This window comes from Lissotriton vulgaris, chromosome 7 (genome assembly GCF_964263255.1).
Source record: "Lissotriton vulgaris chromosome 7, aLisVul1.2, whole genome shotgun sequence".
Taxonomy (NCBI): Eukaryota; Metazoa; Chordata; class Amphibia; order Caudata; family Salamandridae; genus Lissotriton; species Lissotriton vulgaris.
In genome coordinates, this window is record NC_141695.1 from 1,435,861,598 (window position 1) to 1,435,875,075 (window position 13,478).

Here is a 13,478-nt window from a genome sequence, read left to right on the forward strand (position 1 = left end):
CATAAAAAATTGTTTCCGAGGGGGAAGCTAAAAGAAGCCTTTGCCTCTTAGGCTAAAGAAATACAAGTAGTCTCAAACAGAAAGAAAAGGACCAGCTGTTTAATGAATGACCATATACTCGTGAGCACAAGCCTGTGCAAACATAAGGCCTAAACATTTTCATGTGGTACGAATGTCTCAACAGACAGTTACTATATGAAAAATATGTGCTCTTTGTGGACGGGCAGTGTTAGCGGATGGTGTAACAACGGTGAACAAAAGTGCACAGGGAAACTTATACAAAACGCAAGTGTTGACTTAAAATTGCATACATTTGTAACATGGGGAGCCATGGATTCAGGGTCCAGCCTATGGCAAGCATTGATTAAAGTCAACAATAATCATGTTGACGTTTTGATCCAAAGTTTCAATTTGGAACGGAGCCTTCTTCAGAACATAAAAAGTAGACATCTCTACTTTTGAGATACGAAGGTAATGTAGCAAATCTGAATGAAGCAGAATGCGCACACTGATAGGCTGTCAAGTATACAAAATAAGCTCCTTGGATATGTATCAGCGCTGATCTCTACAGCCGTTCTGTGTGAATGTGCGGGAGCCAGACTAATTTAGTTTGTGGAGGCCAGTAGCTCCATTTCATACCAAAGAATCTGATATTATCAATCACCTTATTTACTTAAGCCTTTCAGGACCAGGTTAACATACAGAAAACTGTGTCTGAAGAGGCAGAATCAGGGAATTTAAATCAAGATACTGCAGCGGCTATATAACTGGAAGTCATGCTGCACTAACACTGGTATTTGAGTCATTTTTAAGGCCCACATCTAAGAAGTTTAAGTGTGAATGATCAATATGAACTATGCAGGGATACCACGTAATCTTACGAGTCATCTCAAAATAATCCCCAAAACAGTAATTTCTCAAATTGTAGGAATGACAGGGAATACAAAAACATTGTTGGATAAGAGATGAGAAAGTGGGTAATGTTACGATGGATAAGAAGTTGAAATGGAATTTCACACACACACAGCTGTTTGACTGGTGGGACTGCTCGGGTACCAATCAGCAGATCTACAGGAGAGACCGTAATAAGATGTTTACATCTTCACAGCCAATACTAGATGTGGCAAAGGAATTGTGTGCAATAACCCAGTTGGGTAGCTATATGGGCCCACATTAACAGAGCCCTATGAGGTGTGAAGATATCGAAGCCATATAGAAGGCGTGGGCACACAGCTTTATGAGTGGTGGGGAAGACAAATCCAGGGAATGATAAATTAGCAAAGGGTCTTAATGCATTAGGATGACAAGATGAAGAGCAGAGCAGCTGCAAGCATGCAAGAAGTAATATCTGAGAAAATTTCTCGCTGATCAACTTTTTATACATGTTCACGTTACAAAGCAAAAACATTGTGTCTCTGTTGTGACAGCGAGTGAACTCGTGGTCACACTGCTTTTGCAGTGCTCCCACAACTGGTGCTGGCCATGGGGCATGTCATTGTCCATGCAAGGTAGAGCGAAAAATCCTGCTCCCTATCCTGCGGGCTGTTCTTTGTGTGTTATGGTAGCAGCCACACCGGCAGTAATTAATTTGCTGTCTAAGGCGACCGGCTGGGTGACACCAGGTACCTCTTCGATAAGTGTTCTAATAGTGGTTGTGATACAGTGTTGGTAGGATGCTGCTCAACACTGTCCAGTCTCCCCCTTGACTATTATTCTATGACTTGCTTGTTGTATTGTACAGGAATAATAGATGTGGCCTCATTATAACCGCTATGAAAATAATAATAATAATAATAATAATAATAATAAAACTATTTCTAAAGCGCCTGGTTACACTCAACACAGTGTGTCCCCGCGCTATGATTGCTGTCAACCCCCTAAGTAGCTGATAACACAAGGCTAAGAGACATGGCAAATTCTAGCTGAAGATAATTATGTATGTGGAAAATGGTAGGTTTGAAGTTTAAGGCGAAATCTTACTTCTGATGGTTCCATACGGAGTTCAATGGGAAGCTCATTCCAGTATTTACCCGCCAAGTACCTGAATGAACATCCTCCTATTCTGGCCTTGCGGATGCGAGGTACCCTGAACAGTGTAGTTCCCAGTGATCTCAAATTACGTCTGGGACAATAAATGGTTAGAAGTTTTTGCAAATACGCTGGGCCTTTCCCTTGGGCAATGCGATGCGTAATGCACAACACTTTAAACCTAATGCGTTCCTTGATGGGGAGCCAGTGGAGTATTGACAGGGTCTGTTTCCCTGATGCTCTACGAGGCAGGTTCAGCACCAGGCGAGCAGCAGCATTTTGAACACACTGCAGCAGATGACGCCCTTTCTTACTTAGGCCTATAAGCAGGGAATTGCCATAGTCAAGATGGGGCGTGACTAAAGCGTGAATAAGAGTTTTTCTGGCACTGATAGACAGGAGATCTAACACTTTGCGTAGTGTTTTAAGGATACCATAGCATCTTCCTGTCACTTTACCAACATGTTGTTTATAAGATAGACTAGAGTCCAATAGGACACCTAAGTTCTTCACAGTCTCCGAAGGAGAAGGTATCGGACCTAGTTCAGACGGCCACCACGCAGGCGACCAAATGGATGGAGTTTTTCCAATTACAAACAGCTCAGTCTTGTCACCATTTAGGCGCAGACAATTCTCGTTCATCCAGCTTGCTACCGCCGTGAGGCTGGTGGAAAAGTTGATCGCAGCTTCATTCTGTCCCTGGGTAAGTGTGATCATTAATTGAGTATTATCGGCATATGTGACGATGTCTACTCCAAATGATTCCACAATATGAGCTAGGGGTTCCATATAGAGATTAAATAATGTCGGGCTCAAACTGGAGCCCTCTGGGAACCCATGCCTCAACCCCCGGGGGGAGGATTTGAATGGGGGGCAATGCACTTGAAAACTTCTATTCTCGAGAAAAGATCTTATCCATTCGAGTGCCGATCCTTCCACTCCCATTTCTGAGAGGCGAGACAGCAGCGTGGTGTGCGATACGCTGTCAAATGCCGCACTTATATCTAGTAATATCAATGCTGCTGTCTGCCCCTCATCCGCTATCTGTCTCAAAAGTTCCGTGGAGAAAAGGACAGCTAATTCAGTGGAATGACTAGCTCTAAACCTTGACTGAGTGGGGTGTAAGAGGTGCCCCTCTTCAAGATATTCCATAAGCTGCGCATGAACTATTTTCTCCACCACTTTCATACAAAATGGGAGAAGAGAGATGGGACGCAGGTTCTGTAACTGGGAGATATGCAAGTTGGGCTTCTTTTTCAAAGGAATTACCTGAGCCTTTCCGCATACATCAAGCACATGGCACTCCTGAAAAGATAGGGTTGACATGCGACTGATGTGATCTATTATGCCATCAAGGACACCCTTAAAACACTTGGGCGAAGCTGCGTCGCTAGGGTATCCTGACTGAATACTGTTAGCAATGCTCAACATAGCCTGCCTACCCAGTACTTTAAAACACTTCAGATGATAGTTAATGGCCAGGCTCTTACCCTTTTCAGCCTGGTTTTGCGAGACATCCGTCCCACCCATGAAAGAGGCATAGATTGTTTCCACTTTGTCAACAAAATGGTCCGCTATTGACTCGCACAGTTCATTAGAGCAGATGTCTTGCGCCGGTAAATCTTGTGGGGACTGTAAGTTCTTTATATATGGCAAATAGTTCTTTAGTTGGATTATCTGCCATTTCTATTCTTTCTTTAAGGAACGCTCCCTTTGCTGCTCTAACCAGTTTGTGATATTTTCTCAATTCGATCTTATAGTGCAGTTTACACTCTGAGTTGTAATTTTTTCGCCAGTTGCGTTCTAAATTTTTACATTTAGCTTTATTCTCCATAAGCTCTTTGCTAAACCACGGGGCCGTTTTGGTCCTCCTAGCAGGGGGCTTATTTGTCCAGGCGCCACTGTATCGAAGGCATTCAACATCCATTCTTCGTACCCTTTCCACGCCTCTTGCAAGGTGTCACTCCGAGGGGGAGGCTCGGTCAGCAGGGCAAGCCTGTATGCTTCCTGACTGAACTTTTTCCAATCCCTTCGCTTTCGTGGCATTGGCTTTCCTCCCTCCAATTTCCGAGGGCCCCCTTCCACCTCAAACGGAATCAAACAATGATCCGACCACAGGATTCCAATCGGGGAAGAGACCTTCATTCCTTTCCAATTTGCAAAAATAGGATCAAGGAGGTGACCCAGTTGATGTGTGGGTGCAAGTGACTGCAGTTTCAGCATTAGGAATTTCAGTGTTTCCATAACTGCCTGCGCCTCTCTACAATCGGCATCCTCAAAGTGAAGATTTAAGTCCCCCAAGATGAGGAGCTTCTTGTAGCGGTACGCCGGCTGGGTGGCCAGTTCTGCCAAGTAGTCACAAAACTGCGCAGTTCCACGCAGGGGACGATAGATCAGAAAGCCATTAATAATCTTTGTAGGGGAAATTTTTATAGTGAAAAATCCTGCCTCACTATTCGCCAGTTTAACTTGATCTAGAGTGCATATCAGCTCACTTTTATGAATCAGCGCCAGCCCTCCTCCTCTCTGGCGCCCCCTGCCAACTCTAAGTAGACAGTATCCTAAACGAATAGCCTCAAGGATTTCTGGCGATGACTCTTCGTCCAGCCATGTCTCCGTTAACAAGCATTTGCAATGCAATAGGTCTCGCATTAGGAAAGTTTGAGCTATTGGTATTGTAAATGACATTTTTTATTTATGTGTTGGTTTGGAAAATAGCGAAATTAATAGCTTTGTCATTTACAATGCCAATAGTTATAACTTTCGCAAATGTGACACCTATAGCATTTGTAATGCAATATGTGTTGTATTTACATGACTTGGATGTATTGTTAATACACATAACAATGGCTTTTAATTTCTTTTATAATTAATATTAAAAAAAGTTCTTGTAATTTATAATGGCACTAGCGTACATTTTTGTAATAAACTTTTGTGAAGATTATGTTCAGTGTATTTTATTGATACGAAAATCCAAGAACAGAAGTGAAATATTAACATCTTTTTGTGGGCTTGAAAAAAGTACAGACGGACAGGAGGACGGTGTTGCAGCTGCTGAGATGGGGCTCTGGAGCATAGAGTGTGGCGTAACAGGACAGTGGGGGGATGGTTGGGTTTGGGGGGGGGGATGTGAGGCTTAGGTTCGGAGCTGCCGTCTTTGGAGGGGTGGGGTAGGGTTTGGGTCTAGGCATGGTTTATCGTCCTGGGGCTCATGTGGAAGGGTGCAAGGGAGGGGGACACCGTGTTTAGGCAGCCTGGGGAGGAGGCAGCAAGGAGTTTTCATTGCTGAGTTAGGGGGAGCTCTGCATTTCTGCTGTTTTGGCCCCAGAAGGTTCGTGGTTAGGATGGAGGAGACGGATTGGGGGTTGGGACGGAGGCGCACCTGGGTGTGCAGTGGGGGGAGGGGCAGTAAGTTTGACAGCTGGGGAGGGGATAGCGAGGGGTCTGGCAGCAGGACGGATGGGAAGGCGATGCCGTAGACAGAAGGGACCGTTGCGGCAGGGGGGGGAGGGGGTAATCATCATGCCAATGCCTTTATCCTTCAGAGGCTGGTTGGGTATAATGTCTGCGGGCACACGGGAGACATGCAGGCGCTGTCTGGGAGGGGTGAAGGGGGTATTGCAAGGGAGGATGCGGGGATGGCTGAAGATGATGGGTGCAGGTATTGCCGAGCAGATTTTCACCTTCAGAGGTGGCATGGATGGAGTGACCTGGGTTAGCCAGGCAGAGGGTGTGCGGTTTCACGGGGCGGAGGGGTGTGGGGCTCCAATTTGGATGAGTGAGGGAGTGTCGCAATGCTCTGGAGCAAGTGAGGGCGCCTGTAAGGGGATTGTGTCCCGGACGGCGGGAGGTTTCGGGGCTAGGCTGGTAAATCAAAATAGCAAACATACACGCTGACTAGGGTTAGAAGGTGGCAAAAGCGCGCCAGGGGCAGCAATTTACATAGCTGAGGTAGAGATAGCAAAGGGTCCGATGACAGGGTAAAGGAGGGAGGGGACTGGGTTGGGGGGATGAGGTCGTCCAGGAGAAGGACTGTTTCAGATAAAGATATCAGGGCGTGCGGTAGTTATTAAGGAGCTTTTATTGGAGGTCAATGGGTGGGGCAGAATCAAGACAAGAACCGCATATGGGGGAAGCAAGGTGGGGTCAGGGAGCCTGAAGCAAGAGGGAGGTTACAGTGGAAGTCAGGCGGAGGAGCGGCAGCCTTTAAAGTCTGATGCGAGGCACAGACAAATGGGGCAGTGGGGGAAGAGCCTGTCGGGGAGAGCACTCCGAAGTGAACTCGAGCGGCCATATGGAGAGGGAGGGGGTGCGATGCCTGGTGAGTTTAATGCACAGAGGTTTTCCGTGACGATATGATCTTCTGTTAGGGTCAGTTCAAGAAATGTAAGGAAAAACCCAAAACATTCTTAAAAAAATATTATGCTTTTTCCTTTAGTAGATTTGCCACTTACATAGGAAGAGGTACTCGAAAATTTCTGGAAATAATACAAATCCAGGTAAACGTAATAATAATAATAAAGGCCAATATTCAACTTTGGGGTGGAGTGAGGGTCAATAATTTAAAACATAATCGTGCCTAAAATTATTCTCCGATGTTTAAAAGGGAAACCAAGATTGAAAAAAAGAGCTGTATCCTTAATTGTTAAAACATAATAAAAGAATAAGCATGAGTAGATAAGATACTCGGAGAAAACCTGTTTTTGAGGGAGTGTTTGGACATGCAAGTACCTCTAGGCATATCTACCAATATATTCCTGCCACAAAAGTAGGAAAATAGGTTCTCACCGCATCTGTAGCCTCCTCACTGACCCCCAGCAGATATATCACAGGTCAGTTAGCAGCACATGCCTGTTCCTCAGGAAGAGTCATCTTGGTGTAAAAAGCAGGTAAACTTTAAGGTTAAGGCACAATGCCTGTGTGCTGGAGGCAGAGATTGGAGAGCCCATAAACCTTTGCATCATGATACAGAACCTTCTTAAATTCACTGACTTCTGCAATGCAGGCTTAAACCAGCGATGGATGAGTGAGATTAAGCATTTATCATCCCTCCTCTGCTAAAGAGGAATGTTTTTAGAGTAATAGAGTCCGTCACGAGATCCAACGTGTGCTTTTTGGAGCATGCTTTTGTTATTTTTATATTTTGCATTAACTCCAGAAGGATCTACGTTTTCGTGGGCTTGCAAGGCATACCGGCCTTTTGTCAATTTTCCAGGTTTTGTCTCCGTCTTTTTGAGGAAAACCAGCTTGTTGCTTTTCAATAACTGCGCAGCGACCTCGAGCGGCCCCTGTCGAGGAGCTCCTTGTTTCTCACCGGTAACAGCATTGGAACAGATGAAATCATCAGAGTGAACCTCGTTAGCGCTGTCAACGCTCAAAAGCCTCCTGCTGCGAGCCTAATCACGGCCCTTCAGCAACTTGATGGATTGAGCCAGCCCCTCAGACGTGAACGTGACCCTCACGCACGACATGCTCCTTCACTAGCAACTCTATGGCCCCTACGCATCTTGCCACCTGGTGGCCCCCACTCTGCTGTGGCAACTTTATTGCGAGAACTCTTTTTTTTAATGTTTACTGTGAACTGGGGCTGGGAGATGCCCTGCACTGAAGTATCTCAAGTGGAGTGAAGAAAAGTAAATACCAAATAACGCAAAAAGATAATTATATATGGTGCAACTGTTTGAAGTTACAAAATTATAGCTTATAAACAGAGGATGGAGTGTCACCCTAAAAGCAAGCTTTCTATGATCTCCATAAGCAGAATATGCCTGTCACAACTTGTCCAAAATGGAGGTGTGTGCCTGGTTCTACAACATCCACGCACGTCCTAGCACTGCAAGGTAAAATATGCCCTCAGAGTTGCCACTAGTTGTAGTACAGGGCTGGTGGCTTCATGCAATCCTTCGTTCCAAATCATTTCCTTCCACCAGTTCTCAGTGGATCCACTGCAAGGCTTGAGGGAACTACCCCAACTCTCATTTGGAGAAACTCGGAGTGTTGCAACCTCTTGCTATCAAGAGAGGTCGCGGTCACAAAAACAAAGTTTACAATCCCGGGCGGAAGTCAGGCAGGCCGGGGGCGGGACGTCAAGACACACCGGCTTCTGTGAGGTGAGAGCCTCGCACACACAGAAGGATGAGACCGCCGCTGCCTGCAACGAGCCCTCGCCTAGAGACGAGTACCGGTGAGTGGGGGCCTTTGCTGAGCTGCGAGGGCGGGGGGCATGTGTGTGTGCGTGGGGCGGCGGGGGGCTCTGTATGTGTGCGAGCGTGCGTGTGTGTGTGTATGTGTCTTGGAGTCTGTGTGAATGCGTGTGTGTATGCGTGTGTGTGTTTAAAAGAGCCCGATGACTGCGGCGTGGGGGGGGGGGGGAAGAGTGTGTGTGTGTGTGAGCGAGCGAGTGTCTGTCTGTGTGTATGCGCATGCATGTGTGTATGTGTGGGGATGTGCACGGCGCGGGAATTGCTGTGAATGTGGACGGAGCCGACGTGCGCCTGCACGAGGTCAAATCCACAGGTTAAAGCGCGTGGTACCCTCTTGTCCCTAATCCCCCTGAAGTCGATGACTATAGTTGTCGAACTTGGACAGCATCCTACGGATGTTAGTCCAGCTCGACCTAAAAAGGGTACATCAAGCTTGTGGTCCACTAAAAGCTTGTGGATTTCTAGCTTGTGTTTCTTCATTGAGCGGCAGTTAAGCAGCATCATCCTTACTTTATCTACTCCCTGTCCCATGCCTATTAGGGTCCGGGAGTCGAAGGTACAATCCACACAGCGTAAAGGTAGTGCATCCACCTGCAAATTATGCCAGCATCTCCCTTTGATCTTCGGGGAAGGAGTAGTAGTTGTTCTATAGTGTATTGAACTCTACCTACCCCACCGTTCTCGCACTGAACAGGGGTTGTGGCCCCAGGCCCCGTCCGGCCGCAGACGGGCTTGCCTTTGGCGCGCCCGCTGCGCGTGTCCGCTGCGCTGTCGGTAGGGTGCTTCACTCATATGCAGGCTGGGGGTGGGAGTGGCCGAACTGCTGGAGCGGCGATCCCGGGCTACCCGGAAGCATGAGAAGCAAAAAATGATGAAACACTAATCTGTCCCCGTTAAACACAACAGGCACTTTCATTTGCCAAATGCCTGCCCAGTCCAGTGTTGCTTATAGAACAAAAACTCCATCAAACATGTTCATTGCATGTGACTATGATGGAAATTTGCCCATTCCATAGGATCAACTTGGATTTGTTTTGCGGCACACTATTTTTGCTGGCTATAGAAGTCAATCAATCAAACATTTGTAGAGTGGGCTACTCACCCGTGAGGGCCTCAAGGCGCTGAAGGGGGGGGGGGGGGGGGGTGCTACGGAGTTCCGCTACTGCTCGAACAACCAGGTCTTGAGAAGTCTCCTGAAGGTCAGCAGGTCCTGGGTCTGATGCAGCTGTGTGGGGAGGGTCTTCCAAGTCTTGGCAGCGAGGTAGAAGAAGGATCTGCCACAGGTGGAGGTCCTGAGGATGCGTGGTACGGTGGCGGGGGCTACGTCTGCGGAACAAAGCTGGCGGTTAGGTGGTTAGGTGTGTAGAAGGTTGGATTGAATGCGGATTGGATTGGATGCGGATTTATAAAGCGTGTGGTTACCCGGGAGCGTCCCAGCGCTACAGAACCCAGACTACTGAAGACAGAAATTGGAATTAAAGGCCCTGAAAAAACAGGAAAGATTGTAGGAGCTTTCGAAAACAAAGAAGGTTGGATTCAGCTCGAAGCTTCAGCGGCAAAGAATTCCACAAGGTTGCTGCATTAATGGAAAACCGTCGTCCACCTGTTCGCGCCCTTTTCGCTCTATGAACTTTGGCTCGAGACTCATGGTCTGAGCGGAGAGGCCTATTAGCTTTGTAGGGGAGCACTAAGTCCTTCAAAATAGGGGGACCCTTGCCTTGCAATGATTTGTGAGCAATGCAAAGGGAATTAAACTTTATCCTTTCGCGGACAGGCAGCCAGTGCAGCATTCTGAGGGCTGGTTTTGCTGATGACCTAGCTCGAGAAACCTGTTAGCAGCCTGGCTGCTGAATTTTGTATGTATTGCAACTTATTAATAGTCGCTTCAGGGGCGCCCAAATATAGGGCGTTACTGAAGTCCAGCCTTGAAAGGATCAGGCCCTGGATCAGAAGTTTCTTTGAGGGGGGGGGGAAGAAGGGGAAGAACCTTACGGACTGAACGAAGCAAGCCAAAACAGATGCCAGCAGTTTTCTTAGCTTGAACTTTAAATGACGTGTGTTGTGGAGTGCTTTGTGGGAGTGGGCTCTTGTTGACTGGGAGCAAGTGCAGGTCTTTCAGGTGGGCAGAGATGTGGGTGTGGCAGGGTATGTCAAGGATGAGGCGAGCGGTGGCGTTCTGAATGCATTGGAGTGTCTTTTGGAGTTTGGCCGTGGTTCCTGCATAGAGGGCGTTGCCGTAGTCCAGTCGGCTGCTGACGAGGGCCTGTGTTACCGTCCTTCTGGTTCCAGTGGAGACCCATCTGTAGATCTTGTGGAGCATGCAGAGGGTGTTGAAGCAGGAGGAGGAGACTGCATTGACTTGCTGGGTCATTGAGAGCGATTAGTCCAGGATGACCCCAGGTTGCGTGCGTGGTCGGTGGGTGTGGGTGCGGTTCTCAGGGCGGCAGACCACCAGGAGTCGTCCCAGGCGGAGAGGGTGGAACCGAGGATGAGGACTTCTTTCTTATCCGAGATAAGTTTCAGGCGGCTGGCTCTGCATCCAGCTGGCGACGGCCTTCATTCCCTCGTGGAGGTTAGTTTTGGCAGTGGCAGGGTTTTTGGTGAGTGAGAGAATCAGTTGAGTGTCGTCAGCATAGGAGACTATGTTGAGGTTGTGCGAGTGGACGATGGTGGTGAGCAGTGCCATGTAGACGTTGAAAAGAGTGGGGCTGAGTGATGAGCCTTGGGGCACGTCGCAGATGATCTTGGTGGCTTCAGAGCGGAATGCGGGGAGGCGGACCCTCTGGGTTCTGTCGGTGAGGAAGGAGGTGGTCCAGTCCAGGGCTTTGTCGCATATTCCTGCGTCGTGAAGGCGTGTGTGTAGGATGTTGTGGCAGATGGTGTTGAATGCGGCCGAGAGATCCAGGAGGATGAGGGCAGCATCATTTTAATATGGTAATTTCTTTATACAACTGGTTTGTTGAATTTGCTTATAGGTTCCTTGTATATGGTACCAGGTGTACCCAGGGTCTGTAATTTAAGTACTACCAGTGGGCTGGAGCACTCATTGTGCCATCCACTGCAGTGACACTGTAAAGCATGTCCCCAGGCCTACCATTATAGCTTGGTGTGCGGTTTTAAACTGCAAATGTAACCGGTCAAAATACCAGTTTTGGACAGATCTAAATCTTGCTTTAAAATATTAATAAGACACCCCTAAGTAGGCCTTATTGTCCATCACCACCCCCTTTTGTACCGCTTTTGGCCACCATAAGTGTGGCAGGGTATGCTCAGACGTGAGTCCCTTGCTCACTTTGCCACTGGATTCAAGCAAATCGGGCTGAAGACGGCTGGAATGCCAGAAACCGGTCCTCGGAAGCTTGTTTCCGGTCCAGGGAAGACATGGCTTGGCAGATCGGGTGGCCTGTGCCCATGAGGCACAGGGTCAGACTGATTTACATATAGCCATATCTGAACTGGGGTGGCAGAGTGGGGTAAAGAACGGTGATGGATTAAATCCAGATCTTTTGACTGGGTGTGAGTGTTTGATTGATTCAGATGCTCCGTCCATCACCACCCCCTTTTGTACCACATAAGGCAGGGTGCATGGCATTCTAAATTAGGACATTAAAGGTTTAATGTTAAACATGTCCTTACAGTGAAAAGACCCTAAAATATATTTTTATAGTAGCAGTGTTGGCTATTCCAAAGGAAAGCACTGGAAAACAATATATGAAACAGCTAGCTGCAAATTTAGTTTTCGAACTTTTTGAAATATTTATCACACGCCCAATTCACTGGTGAAATCAGATTTGTAATAAATATTTTGGAAAGATGACTTTTAGACAGTTACTTTTGTTCTGACTGAAGTCCTTGGAAACTAAGGGCCTGATTATGACTTTGGCGGTGTGGCAGCGGGTCGCCATGCCAGCGCCCTGCTGCCACACCACCAAAGTCGGCTGTTTGCTATATTAGGAGTTAGCTCATAGTCTGGTGGGCGGTCCTGCAGAGGTGCAGTTCTAAGGCTCATAAGTGGGCCATAGAAAAGCAGCGCAGAGGGACCGCCAAAACCTGTTTCTGCACTGCATGGACTATGCAGTCCATGTCATGCAGGAACACAGGGTGCATGCCCCCCTGCATGCATTTCGAGGCCCTGAGGCAACAGAGGATCCTGTAGAGTACCCTTAGTTTCCTCACCACCACACTTTTAATGGCAGGCTCACCACCATGAAAACTGTGGCAGTGAGGAAACTTGTAATATGCCTGGCAGTGCCGCAGCAGCACGGCCAGCATATTGCGAGCCTCAGTCTGCCGCAAAACCGCTGCAGGATCCCAACCGTTTGCGGCAGTCCCATGGCGGTCTGCCCGCCAGAGTCATAATACAGTGGTCAGACCGCCAGTGTGGTGGTAGCCGCACTGCCACCGCTGCACTACCACGGGTTTGTCGGTCCACAGACCATCACATTTGGAATTAGGCCCCAAGTCAGCATTTTGCTCTCTCACTTCTGCCAGCCAGTAATTAGCATTTCAGTAGGTGTGAATGATGTGTGAACTAGCTCCCAGGAGCAAACAACAGGCTAACCTGAATGGGCAGAGATGGGGACCTTCTTTTGTCCTGTTGCAGCACAAGCATTAATGTCACTGCCAATTTGTGCTTTCCTAGAGCTATTTCTACTTAAAACTTTAGAAATTCATATCTCTTGTTCCACTTAATGTATTTCTGTAATTTTTGTGCCGTTCTGTTCATTCAATTTCTATTTTTCTAATTCACTTTGAGATTTTTATTGTTTTGAATTTCTACTTTATGACTGTTCTAGTACTGCATACATTCTTTCCGTAAGACCTCTAAGTTAAGCCTGCCTGCTCTGTGGCATAGCTACCAAGTTTATTTAGTGACTTTTGTTGTTCACCACGACAAGGAATGTGATTGTTTGAGGTGGGTACTTGCCCCCTCTCACCCCACCCCAGCCCCCTCCTCCCTCTTAGCCAACAACTCTATTTCTTACAGGTTGGTGCTAAAAGTTTAATTTGTAAACTTAACCCCTTGGACGCGTCCGCGATTCTGCTCCTGTGCGGCGCTTTTAATAAGTGGGCGGGTTCATGACGGCCCCCAGCCGTCATCAGCACACACCCACCGCGGTGCATGACGGACGCGGGCCGCCATCAGCATAGAAGGGGTTACTAAAATACAAAAAAAATGTATGTAAATGTCAGAACACAGTGTTGCGGAGATGGCGTAGGGTTATTTATGAAATATGTTAATAGCTT

At 47.5% G+C, this 13,478-nt stretch overlaps 1 protein-coding gene across 1 annotated transcript in view; it reads right to left on the reverse strand.

Moving 5' to 3' along the window:
• TTI1 (TELO2 interacting protein 1) overlaps positions 1–13,478 on the reverse strand; it is a 292,570-nt gene that overhangs the window by 20,246 nt on the left and 258,846 nt on the right. The gene's annotated exons all lie outside the window — the stretch shown is intronic.